This window comes from Mustela nivalis (genome assembly GCF_964662115.1).
Source record: "Mustela nivalis genome assembly, chromosome: 10".
Classification (NCBI taxonomy): domain Eukaryota; kingdom Metazoa; phylum Chordata; class Mammalia; order Carnivora; family Mustelidae; genus Mustela; species Mustela nivalis.
In genome coordinates this window covers 32668559-32682413 of record NC_139029.1, presented here as the reverse complement: position 1 = coordinate 32682413, position 13855 = coordinate 32668559, and the positions used below count along the sequence as shown (strand labels likewise).

General features: G+C 41.7%; 1 protein-coding gene and 1 long non-coding RNA gene across 3 annotated transcripts in view; one reads left to right on the top strand and one right to left on the bottom strand.

The window, feature by feature from the left end:
* ST3GAL3 (ST3 beta-galactoside alpha-2,3-sialyltransferase 3) overlaps window positions 1-13855 on the bottom strand; it is a 191546-nt gene that overhangs the window by 127263 nt on the left and 50428 nt on the right. The window lies entirely within an intron of this gene.
* On the top strand, window positions 3395-7900 carry LOC309842678. The gene is made up of 2 exons (XR_014299729.1): window positions 3395-4256; window positions 7682-7900. It is a non-coding gene; the product is annotated as an uncharacterized lncRNA (long non-coding RNA).

Here is a 13855-nt window from a genome sequence, read left to right as displayed (position 1 = left end):
CTTCAAGGCAGAGATCAGAGTGAAAGCCACAACCCTGCCCCTGAGGGCAACAAGACATCTTGAAGAGCTGTCTTAAATTCAGAATGTTCTTCCAGTGCCGGTGTCTGTGGCATTCAACTAGAGCACATTTCCACTCGACCTCAGGGTTCAGCTTGTCCTCAGTTCCTCTGAGGCTTATCCTGTAACTGAGATTCAACTTTCCATGTCCTTTTGCTATCATATATGCCATCACATATGCCATCTATAGTCTGAGTGGGCTCACTTCCTCTACCTTCCAGTCCTCACCCTTTAATACCCTAGAACCCTCTCTGCCTTCCCCATGACAGGGTATAACGTGCAGATCTAACACCAGGCTGGACCTGCTCCAAGGACAACTCACCCCACAGGTATGAATCACAGGAGAAGCATACAGCCCCACTTGGAACTTGGGCCTAAGATGTGGCCTCTAATCTAGCTTTACAGAAGAGCCTCAACTTGAGGGTTTGACTGGTCTGTTAGCAGAACTGATATTTTAATGGCCACGTGGCTGTTTCTTGTTCTAGATTCTCCATTGCCTAGATCCTCGGGGAAGGGTTCTAACCTAGTCTGGGTCCCTCAATTTCTTCCCTCTCTCCCCTATCCCAAACAAACAAAACCTGAGTAAATGAGATTCCTGAAGATACAGAGAAAAAAGGCCCGAGGACAGAAAATAAAGTACAACCACTAATTTAGGGGCATGTGATATATGCAAGAGAATCAGTGAAATAATCAAAAAGACAGAGGGGGCCAGAGGAGGTGAGAACGGGTTACAAGAAGGAATATGGAAATGTGGAAAGAGGTGGAAGAAGCTGATGGATGAAAAGATACAGCAGAATTATTCACTGGGAAGACATCTGTAACCTCAGTAGGAACCTTTTCCATACAAAGGTCGGAGGGCAGACTCAGCTCTGAATTAATACAGTAAACACAGTAGACTTATTTCAAGAAGTTTCTTAGATTTACTCCTTTTTTTTATGTTTTTTGGTTTCTTTTTTAAAAAATTTTATTTATTTACTTGAGAGAGAGCAAGTGAGAGCACAAGCCAGGAAGAGGGTCAGAGGGAGAAGGAAAAGCAGACTCCCCACTGAGCAAGGAGGCTGATGTGGGACTTGATGCCGGGGCCTCCGGGATCATGACCTTAGCCAAAGGCAGATGCTTAACCGACTGAGGCACCCAGGTGCCTAGATTTATTTAATTAGTTTAACCTACTGAACCTATGTAATAGGGTTCTTACAAAGCTCAAAAGACTGCAGGAAAAGATTGGACATGTCCCTGCCATGGGAGAGTTTATGAACTATCCACCAGGAGGAGAATACTGAGAAGTTGCTATGGTTCAGATGCAAGAGGGAGAGTTTGTGCTGGGAGAACCTAGTAAACCAGGGAGGCGGTGGTGTTGACCTAGCTTGAGATGACCTTATAGGACAGGCTGTGCTGGTAGGGTGGGAACAGCTTAGGAGAGGCACTGAAGCGTGGAAAGTGAGGGGTGTGTGGTTTCAGGAAGCTAAAATCATACCTAATTAATATATTAGGGTTCCTTTCAGGAGGTAAAAATGCATGTGACTAAAAGGGAACTCGTCAATACAATCTGTGTAGACTTTCAGAAAAGGCTTTGACACATCAAAGACTATTTTTAAAAAGTGAGTCACCATGACATTGAGAAAGTGTGTGCTGTATCATCCAGGAGACAAAAGGCACTTGGCTGAGGATCAGGGGAGGGCCACCCCCCTGGGGCATCAGCACCCACAGGGAGACCAGGCAGTCTGGGAGTTGCTGGAATTCTACTATGCGCTGCCCTCTTGGGGGATGGGAGGGGCGGGGCAGTGGGGGCGGGGCAGGAGGGTGGCTCTGCTTACAAACCCACGTGCGCAACAGAAGCCACAGAACCAGGCATGCGCAGAAACAGAGAGAGGCGCTGGATGAGGTCTGGAACCGCACGCACGCAGGATAGCTTTAGTCTGGTGCCCTCAAAAGAGGACAGGGCTGGATACAGGGCAGGAATTCTCGTTTGCTGCGCTCTGATTTCAAGGACGCACATACATACCTGCACTCCCTTCCAAACCCCTCTGGGTAATATCGAAGATTGTTGGAAAGCAGAAGGACGCAAAGACCAAGAAAATAGGAGACGGGACACCAGCAGTAAAGGTTCTGAAGCTGGAAAGCAGGTGAACAGGAGGCTGTGGCTCAGCAAACTCCCCACAAAGCTAAATCCTATACTAGTAGTAGGGAAAACTGATATACAACCTGAAATGCCCCCAGAGAACCCCCCCCCAAAGGCTCAACCATTGAGCGCCCCAGGTACCACTGAAGTGGGAGGGCAAGCAGAACTAAAAACAAGACACAACACTCTTAAGGATGCGCTGAGATCACAAGGCATTAGAAAAAAGTATCCAGTGTAAAGACAGAGACCAAAACAACTGGAAAATAAATGCAGTGTGGAAAAACAGAAAGTACACATAAAGATGAAAACTCGGGGGAAGAAAATCATCAAAATCCCCAGAGAGAAGAAACTTCACAAAACAAGTAAAACATCAATTTTTCAAAAACATACATTTAATAAAAAGAAAATAATATCTCTTGAAAATTAAGACATGATAGGAGAAATGAAAAGATTGAAAAATAAGTTGAGGAAATCTCTCAGAATGTAGAGCAAAGGACAGATGGAAAACAGGCGAGAAAAATACTCTTTTTAAATCAGAGGACCAGGGGATGCCTGGGTGGCTCAGTAGGTTAAGCCTCTGCCTTCAGCTCAGGTCATGATCTCAGGGTCCTGGGATAGAACCTTGCATTAGGCTCTCTGCTCAGCGTGGAGCCTGCTTCCCCCGCCCCCTCTCTGCCTGCTTCTCTGACTCCTTGTGATTGCTCTCTGTCAAATAAATAAATAAAACCTTTAAAAAAAATAATAAATCAGAGGACCAGTCTAGGAGACATGACTTCTGAATATAGGCACTATAGGAAGAGAAAATAAGAAAAAAAATGAAGGGAGAAAATATTCAAAGAAATGATTCAATAAAGTTCTCCATAATTAAAGGGCTTGAGTTTCTTTTTAGCTTGAAGGGACCTCTGAGCGTACAGAACAATATGAAAATAACCCTCCACCAAGGTACAGCATCATGGAATTTCAGAACACTCAAATTTCCAGAGAGGACAACAGGTTTTATGCAAATAATAAATAAATCAGAATGACATAAGACCCCTCAACGGGAATACTGAAAGCCTAGAATGCAGTGGGGCAATATCTTCAAAATACTAAGGGGGAAAAATATATATATATATAATATGTATATATGTATATGTATATATATTTTAGATTTTATTTGAGAGCGAGCATGATTAACAGGAGGGGCAGAGGGAGAGGGACAAGGAGAGGGTCAGGCAGACTCCCCCACTGAGTGCAGTATGACCTGGAGTTTAATCCCAGGACCCCAAGATCACAATCTGAGCAGAAGCCAGATGCTTCACGGACTGAGCCACACGGACGTCCCTGAGGGAAAACAATTTCTAACCAAGAATTCTACATCCAGCGTGATTGTCAATTAAGTATGAGTTTAGAATAAAGACACTTCCATACAGGCAAGGTTGGAAAAATGTGCCTCTCAGGCATCCTTTCTCAGGAAATTATTAGAGGATGTGTTCCACTAAATGAAGAAGAAAATGAAAACAATAAAACAAAAACATGGGATTGAGGAAACAAGAGATACCAGAAGAGGATAATGGTAGAGGGTGACTCCCAGACCACAGCCCTGCAGCAGGGATCAAAAGCAAACAGTCCAGAGCCACGTCCCATCAGAAGGCTCCTCTAGAGAGATTTTATTCAAGAAATGAAACTGACAGACCACCTGCCGCATGTGAATGTCTGGAGAACAGATCCATACAACTGAGGAAGAGTTTGGGATTGAATTAGTGTAAATTCACAGAAAACTAGCAAAACAGAAGGCAAGACTGTTAATTGACTTGCGCAGTGAAAAGCGCAATGAAAAAACAGTAATGCTGTCATCTATGAAGAGCATTTCATGGTCATGGTATATGACTGAATGCGGAAGGATGGGAGGACGGACTTCCTGTCTGTGGTGAGGAAGCAGTGAGCGCGACAGAGTACTAAATCTCTACTGTCCACTGTAGAATGTCAACAGGTAATGCCCAAACTAGAACAACTGGCAGTAGAAGTATGTTATTTAGAGATCTGGAGGTAAATACCAAACAAATTACTTGGAAGAGTTGAAACTGGATGCCTCCTAAAGGTAGGAAATCAAGTAGTAGCCGTAACGGGGCGGGGGGGGGGGGGTGCTTTTTTTCTTGTTCATTTTTGTTGGTAACAAGCCTTGCAGAACTGTTTTTTCTGAATCACGCACAGGTACAACTTTACTAAGAACAAACCCTGAACTAACTTGCACAGTATTACACAGCCTACAGCGGTAGGAATGGGGCTTCTAATCTAGCTGCTCTGGTTCTCTGACCTATTTGTCACGTCTCTACCAACAGAGCCAATGAAGTCTATTCGAAATCTAGGTGACTCATACTTGACCACATCCTACTTACTTAACGCCTTACTAGATACTGTCTTGTGTTATTTTGTGATTATTTTTGATAAATCATATGTGGATAAATAATCAGTTTAGAATAAAGGTAATTAAAAGACAATACAACCAAATGTGTGGACCTTATTTGGACCCAGATTAAAACAACAACAACTATGAAAAGGCATCTCTAAGATAATTACAGATATCTGAGCATGGATCACGTGTCAGAAGACATTACGGAGTTAGGTTAATCTGAGGTAATAGTATGATGGCTCTATTTTAAAAAGTTCTTCTCTCAGAGATGTTTACTTAAATATTTTATGGTAAAATGACATAATGTTTAGGATTTGCTTTAAAATAAAATCTAAGGGGCGGCTGGTTGGCTGGGTGGGTTAAGACCTCTGCCTTCGGCTCAGGTCATGATCTCAAGGTGGGATCGAGCCCAGCATGGGACTCTATGCTCAGCAGGGAGCCTGCTTCCTCCTTCCTCCTCTCTCTCTGCCTACTTGTGATTTCTCTCAAATAAATAAGTAAAATCTTCAAAAAAAAAATTAAATAAAATCTAACTTTTTAGAAATCCAAATAATAAAAAAAGAGACACATTTCTGTGAGAACAGGGCCTTTACTATTCACATATGCCAGAGACCCCCAGACAGGATCAGACTCTTAAGTCATTTGCCATGACATTCTATGCTTTATCTGGGTAGGCTGTCATTAAGACTATAGTACTACAGTACTGGGGCTCCTGGGTAGCTCAGTCGGTTGAGCATGCCTCTTAATTTCAGCTCAGGTCGTGATCTCAGGGTCATGGGGCAGAGTGCCAAGCTGGGCTCCCTGCTCAGCAGGGAGTCTGCCTGAAATACTCTCTTGGACAGTAAATAAATAATTTTTTTTTTAAAAAATGGGGTATGGTACTTGGGGTGCCTGGCAGGCTCAGTGAGTGGAGTGTGTGACTCCTGATCTTGGGATCATGAGTTCAAGTCCTGTGTTGGGTGTGGAGATTATTTTAAAAAATAAATTCTTTAAAATTAATTAATTAATTAAGAGTATGGTGCCATTCTGTTCTCCAAAGATAACTTAGTTAAGGCAAAGGGAGGAAATAAAATAAAAGGTTGCTCAACCAAGTCTTTATATTTTTTCATGAGAAATTTTATGTATCTATGACTTCATTATATATATATATATATATATATATATATATTTAAAAAGGGAGGATAGGCACTGCATATCCTCAGCTGAGAAGTGAAGAGCTAATAACTGGTTGCCATCACATCGTTCATCTTAAGTACAAAGAGTGGAGGGTAGGGGAGAAATGGAATACATCACGGGTAAGAATGTAAAATGGTGAAGTAGCTCTGGAAAAGAATCTGGGATTTCCTCAGTAGGTTTTTGTTTTGTTTTGTTTTTTTAAGTTTTTTTTTTTTTAATTTATGTAAGTAATCTCTACACCCAATGCAGGGCTCGAACTCATGACCCTGAAATCAAGTGGCAGGGTTCTTCCCACTGAGTCAGCTGGACCACCCCCTCAGTTGGTTAAATATAGTTACTGTATGACTCAGCAACCAAGAGAATTTTATGTTCACACAAACACCTGAACATTAATGTTCACAAGCTATTATTCACAATAGCCAAGAAGTGGAAGCAACCTAAATGCCCACTAACTGATAAATGGATGAACAAAATGCGGAATATCCACACAGTGGAGTATCATTTCACCGTAAAAAGGAATAAAGTATTGTTCCAGGCTTCGACATGGATGAATCTTGAAACATCATACGAAGTGAAAGCTGGTCACAAAAGACCACATACTGTATGATTCCATTTAAACGAAATGTCCCAAATGGGCAAATCTATTGTGATAGAAAGTAGATTAGTAGCTGCCTGGGGCTAGGAAAGGTTGGGGGAAAGGGGAGTGTGACTGCACCTGGGTACAGGGTTCCTTTCTAAAATAAGGAAAATGTTCAAAAACTCACCATAGTGATGTCTGCACACTCTGGATACACTAAGAAACGTGTGATTGTATACTTTCAATGGGTGGGCGATAGCATATATCAATTACATTTCGAGAAAGCTGCTACCTAAAGAAAGGGGGAGGAGAAAGCAGGGCACATCATGTTCCCTCCAGGGAAACGTGGACCTCTGTGGTTTTGGAGGCTAACCATGAACAAATTGACTTCGTCTGCTCCTCTGAACACAGGGAACTTTACTGTTTGGATTTTTTTTTTTTTTTTTTTTAATGAAGGCAGGAAAGAAACCCCAGCAGAGAGCTAGGGAATCAGTGAACGTAATCATTACTTCTTACTTAATTATTATCCTGAGGAAAGCATAAAAAGGACCTGGTTTTTAAAACCCTCTTTTGGGGGCGCCTGGGTAGCTCAGTGTGTTAAAGTCTTCGGCTCAGGTCATGATCCCAGGGTCCTGGGATCGAGCCCAACATCAGGCTCTCTGCTAAGCAGGGAGCCTGCTTCCTCCTCTCTCTCTGCCTGCCTCTCTGCCTACTTGTGATCTCTGTCAAATAAATAAAATCTTTAAAAATAAATAAAACCCTCTTTTGGTTTCTTTCCTTAGTATTCTGAATCTCTTATTCAGTAACTTTATTTTTTTTACTTAGGACTAGACAAGAGGAAGGGAATTTTGCCTAATCTTTTGACCCAGAATCCTCCTGTACCTGAACTTTTGTCCCCTTAAGCAGATACTGCAACTGGAGTGCACAAAGTGTATGAAAATTTTTGAATTCGTTAACATTTATGAGTCAGGAGATTTCACATAAAAAATCTAGATTTCTAGCCTCTCTTGAAAAATAGGCAGAGTAATAGGTAATAGAGAAGAACGTTTCTTTTAAATTAAGCAAGGTAATGAATTAGCTTTGTAAACGGATATCCAAAGGACTCACAGATACTCGAGCCAGTTCTCACTCTAAAACGAGGGAAGAGAAGGTAAGGAATCAGGCAGACAGGGACTGGGTGTACCAGAGGCAGAAGTTGGAGACAGAAGGGCAGACATCTTTAGAGCTACACGCTGAGCTAACACAGGCTGGGACAGTCTTCCTGTTATTCTCTGTCAGAGCTGCTCTACCCTTCCTTTGCAGCCTTTACTGCAGAAGAACTGAGTATTGACTTGTGTTTAATGTTGGTTTCCCTACACAGACAAAAAACTCCAGGTGAGGGACACCTAGGTGGCTCAGCTGGTTGGACGACTGCCTTCAGCTCAAGTCATGATCCCGGAGTCCCGGGATCAAGTCCCGCATCGGGCTCCCAGCTCCATGGGGAGTTCTACTCCCTCTGACCTTCTCCTTACTCATGCTCTCTCTCACTGTCTCTCTGTCAAATAAATAAATAAAATCTTTAAAAAAAAAAAAAACAAAACACCTCCAGGTGACTCGTGTAGTCTTATTACCATACTCTTCACTTAGCACAGTACCTGGCACACAGCAGACACTTAATAAATATTTGCCTAATGATAAAAAAAGGACTGAACAAATGATGTGGAAAGGGATCTGGAAACAGGGAATCTTGAGGAAACAAAAATCTTATCACGTCCATTTTCACTACAAAGGAAAGGACTGAACACTGTCATAGAGTTACTACAGATTTTTAGAAGTCTTTTTCCAAATATCCACAGGATGCTTGGTTCCGCCTCCCTCAGAGGGAGGAATAATGTCCGCCTCCGTGCAGGGTTTTCGTACTTCCTACAGGGCTTTATTACTCTAGTCCTGTCTCTGGCCCCTAACCTAAAAACTCCAGTTCATGATCAGCAACACAAAGGTCCTGAGTCTGACAGAGAAAGGAGGTCACTCTGTGGCCCACATATCTGCACTTACAGCAAGGTGCAGTCTTCTGGAAACATCCACTGCAAAACTCTCCACAAGGGAATGGCAGAGAAAACAGCTTTGATTCTTATTAAAATATATTATAAGCTATATGGCCCCATTTGGTCAGTGAAACGAATAAAAACATCAAAAGAAAAAAACCAAGTCAGAAGTGGAATCACCACAACTTCTAACAGTTCTGCCTGGTAACAAGGACTCGGTGTCATCACATATAGCATATAACATATATGTTATATGTCATCACATATAGCATATAGATTTAACCAACTGCCACCCCCATGTCTTCTATGACCTTTCTGCTCACATCTGGGTTCCAATTAAAGTTCATCCATTGCATGTGGCTGTATTGTCTCCTAAACCTCACCTCCTCCATTTTTGTTTACTCATGTCACTGACCTTTTTTTCCCCAAAAAGTCTAGGTCAGCTGACTTGTAGCACATCCTACATGTTGGATTTGTCTGAATATGTCCTCAATATTAGATTCGGGTTGAACATTTTTAACATAAACACTCTGTAGATGATAGATATTTACTACTGCACCACATTAGAAGGCATATAATGTCAGATTCTCATATTGGTGTTGCTAAATTTGATCATCTGGTTAAGGTACTGGCCCTCAGACCACTTTTTCCCCCTTCTGGGTAGTAAGCTCATTATCAAGAAATTAGTACGAGGGGTGTCTGGGTGGCTCAGTTGGTTAAATGTCCTGGGGTCCAGCCCCACATCGGGCTCCCCACTCAGCAAAGAGTCTGCTTCTCCCTCTTCCTCTCCCTCAGCCCCTAACCCTGCTCATGCTCTCTCTCTCTTGCATATATAAAATCTAAAAAAAAAAAGAAGAAGAAGAAGAAGTTAATAGGGGAATTAATAAGTCAATTTTCTTAGTGTGATACTGGTATTGTGGCTATGTAGAATATCTTTGGTTTGGGGTTGGTTTGTTTGTTTGTTGGAGGGGGCAGAGAATCTTAAGCAGGGGCTTGATCTCACAACCCTGATCATTACCTGAGCCAAAATCAAGAGCTGGATGCTTAACCAACTGAGCCACTCAGGAGTCCCATAATATCCTTGTCTTTAGGAAATGCAAGTGAAATATCAAGAAAAACTACCAAAAACTCTGCAAATTACTTTCAAGTAAGGGAATACTATGAACAACTCTAAGCCCACAAATCTGATAACCTAGATGAGACGGACTAATTCCTTGGAGACACAATATGCCCAAACTCACACAAGAAGAAATCCACAATCTGAACAGGCCTGTATCTATTAAAGAAGTTAAATAAATAATTAACCACCTTCCAAAACAGAAACCACCAGGCCCAGATGGGTTCACTGGTAAATTCTACCAACCATTTAAGGAAGACATTAAACCAATTCTTTACTATATCTTCCAGAAGACCGAAGCAGAGGGAATGTCTCCCCACTCATTCTAAAAAGCTGGCATTACCCTAATAGCAAAATGGGACAAAGACATTACAGGAAAAAAAACTACAGACCAGTATCTCTCATGAACATATAGATGTAAAAATCCGCAACAAAATATTAGAAAATTGAATCCAGCAATGAATTAAAAGAATTACATACCACAACCAAGTGGATTTATCCCAGGTACACAAAGCTGACTTGATTTTTGAAAATTAGTTAACATAATACATCAACATCAACAAGTTAATAAAGAAAAAAAAGCACAAGATTACATCAATAGTTGCAGAAAAAGCATTGACACAATCTAGCACCCAATCATGATAAAAACTCTCAGTAAACTAAGAAATGAACAGAACGTTCTGAACTTGATAGGGTATATCTACAAACAACCCACTGCTAATATCACTTAATGGTGAGAAACTGAAAGTTTTCCCACTAAGATCAGGAACAAGGCAAGGATGGCCCCTCTCACCATTCCTTTTCAACATTGTACTGGAAGTCCAAGCTAATGCAATGAGAAAAAAAAAAAAAAAAAAAAAAACAGAAAGAAAAACAAAAACAAAGAAATAAGATAAACTGATAGGGAAGGAAGACATAAAACTGTCTTTGTTCACAGATGACACGGCTGTCTATGTAGAAAATCTGAAAATATTGACAAAAAACTCCTAGAACTAATAGGCAATTTTAGCAAGATACAATATTAATACATAAAAGTCAATCACTCCAATATACTAGCATTGAGCAAATGGAATTTGAGGGGTGCCTGGGGGGCGCAGTGGGTTAAGCCTCTGCCTTCAGTTCAGGTCATGATCTTGGGGTCATGGAATAGAGCCCTACATCGGGCTCTCTGCTCAGCAGGGAGCCTGCCTCCCCCTCTCTCTGCCTGCTGCTCTGCCTACTTGTGATCTCTCTCTGTCAAATAAATAAATAAAATCTTAAAAAAAAAAAGAAAAAGAAAAAACGGAATTTGAAATTTAATACCATTTACATTAGTACCCCCCAAAATGAAATACTTGGGTTTAAATCTAACAAAATACAAGATCTATATGAGGGACAATGTAATCTCAGATGAATGAAATCAACGAAGAACTAAAAAAATGGAAACATCCCACATTCCATAAGAAGACTAAATATTACCAAGATGTTAGTTCTTCTAAACCTGACCAATATAGATTCAAGGCAATCCCAATAAAAATCCCAGCAAGTGATTTTATGAATACTGACCAACTGATTCTAAAGTTTCTATGGAGAGGTAAAAGACCCAGAACTGGCAACACAATACCACAGAACAAAGGTGGGAGACTGGCATTCCTAACTTCAACACTTACCATAACACTATAGTCATCGAGACAGTGTAGTACTGGCCAAAGACGAGACAGTGTAGTACTGGCCAAAGACGAGACAAACAGATCAATGGAATAGAGAGCCCAGAAACAGACAGATAGATTATATATATATATATATATGCAGGGATCGAGCCCTGCATCCGGATCTCTGCTCAGTGGGGAGCCTGCTTCGCCCTCTCTCTCTGTCTGCCTCTCTGCCTGCTTGTGATCTCTGTCTGTCAAATGAATAAATTAAAAAAAAAAAAAAACCTCAAAGTGGATCACAGACCTACGTATAAAACAGAAAGCTCTAACAGTGTTAGAAGACAGAGGAAAAATCTAGATGACCTTGGGTTTGGCAGGGACTTTTTTTTTTAATTTAAAAAAATTTTTTTTTAAGATTTTACTTATTTATTTGACAGAGATCACAAGTAGGCAGAGAGGCAGGCAGAGAAAGAGGGGGAAGCAGGCTCCCCGCTGAGCAGAGAGCCCGATGTGAGGCTCGATCCCAGGACCCTGGGATCATGACCTGGGCTGAAGGCAGAGGTTTTAACCCACTGAGCCACCCAGGCACCCCTTGGCAGGGACTTGTTAGATACAGTGCCAAAGATGTGATTCAGGAAAGAAAGAACTGTTATACTAGACCTCATTAAAATAAAAAACTTCTGCTCCATAAAGAGAATAAAAAGACGGGACGCCTGGGTGGCTTAGTCGGTTAAGCCGCTGCCTTCTGGATCAGATCATGATTCCGGGGTCCTGGGATTGAGTTCTGAGTCAGGCTCCTTGCTCAGCAGGGAGCCTGCTTCTCTCTCTGCCTCTGCCTGCCACTCTGCCTGCTTGTGTGCTCTCTCTCTCTCTCTGATAAATAAAAAAAATATTTAAAAAAAGAGCGAGAGAATGAAAAGACAAGCACCGTTTGGGAGAAAATAATTGTAAAAGACAAATCTGATAAAGGACAATGATCCAAAATATACAAAGAACTTTTAAAACTCAATAATAAGAACACAGACAACCTAATTAAAAAGTAGGCTAAAGACCTTAATAGAGTCCTCACCAAACAGGATATATGGATGACAAATAAACATATAAAAAGATGTTCCACAGAGCACCTAGTTGGCTCGGTTGGCAGAGCATGTCACCCCTGACCTCAGGGTTGTGAGCTCAAGCCCCATGTTGGGTGTGGAGTCTAGTTAAAATAAATTAAATAAAATAAAAAAGTAAAAACTTAAAAAAAAAAAAAAGATGTTCCATACCGTATGCCAATAGAGAAATGCAAATTAAATAAAACAGCAATGACATACAGTACATGCCTATCAGAATGGCCAAAATCCAGAACACCGACGACACCACAAATACGGACAAGGATGTGGAGTGACAGGAGCTCTCATTCACTACTGGCAGGAATGCAAGGTGGTACAGCCATTCTGGAAGACGGTCTGGCAGTTTCTTACAAAACTAAACATACTTGGGGCGCCTGGGTGGCTCAGTGGGTTAAGCCGCTGCCTTCGGCTCAGGTCATGATCTCAGGGTCCTGGGATCGAGTCCCGCATCGGGCTCTCTGCTCAGCAGGGAGCCTGCTTCCCTCTCTCTCTCTCTCTCTGCCTGCCTCTCTGTGTACTGTGATCTCTCTCTCTGTCAAATAAATAAATAAAATCTTAAAAAAAAAAAAAAAAAAACTAAACATACTCGGGGTGCCTGGGTGGCTCAGTGGGTTAAGCCTCTGCCTTCAGCTCAGGTCATGATCTCAGGGTTCTGGGATTGAGCCCTACATCAGGCTCTCTGCTCAGCGGGGAGCCTGCCTCTCCGTCTCTCTCTCTCTGCCTTCTTGTGATCTCTCTCTCTGTGTCAAATAAATAAATAAAACCTTAAAAAAAAAAAACTAAACATACTCTACTGTACACTCCAACAATCATATTCTTTGGCATTTACCCAAAGGGCTTGAAAACTTATGTCCACAAAACAAAACCCTGCATACAGATGTTTACAGCAGCTTTATTCCTAACTGCCAAAACTTGGAAGCAACCAACATGTCCTTTAGTGGCTGAATGAACTGTGGTAGATCCAGACAGTGGAATATTATCAAGTGCTAAAAAGAAATAATCTATCAAGTCATGAAAAGACACAGAAGAGTCTTAAATGAGTATTTTTTTTAATTTATTTATTTATTTGACAGACAGAGATCACAAGTAGGCAGAGAGGCAGGCAGAGAGAGAGGAGGAAGCAGGTTCCCTGCTGAGCAGGGAGCCCATTGTGGGGCTCGATCCCACGACCCTGAGATCATGACCTGAGCCAAAGGCAGAGGCTTTAACCCACGGAGTCACCCAGGCGCCCCGCCTTAAACGAATATTGCGTAATGAAAAAAGCCAATCTGAAAAGGCCGCAATCTCTGTGATTCCAACTATATGACCTTCTGGAACAGGCAAGACTATGGAGTCAGTAAAAGGATCAGCATTTTCCAAGGTTGGGGAAAGGGAGAGATGAACAGGTAGAGCACAAAGGATTTCCAGGGCAGTGAAACTGTTCTGTATAGTAATATAAAGGATACATGTCGTCATACATTTATCCAAAGCCACACACAGTGTTGACATCAAGAGTAAACCCTACTGTAAATTACGGGCTTTGGGTGACACTGGCACATCATTGCAGGTTCATCGACTGTTAACAAATGGAGATGGTGGTGTTGACAGTGGGGGAGGCTGTGCGAGTGTGGGGGCAGAGCGTTTATGGGAAATATCTTTTGCTATGAA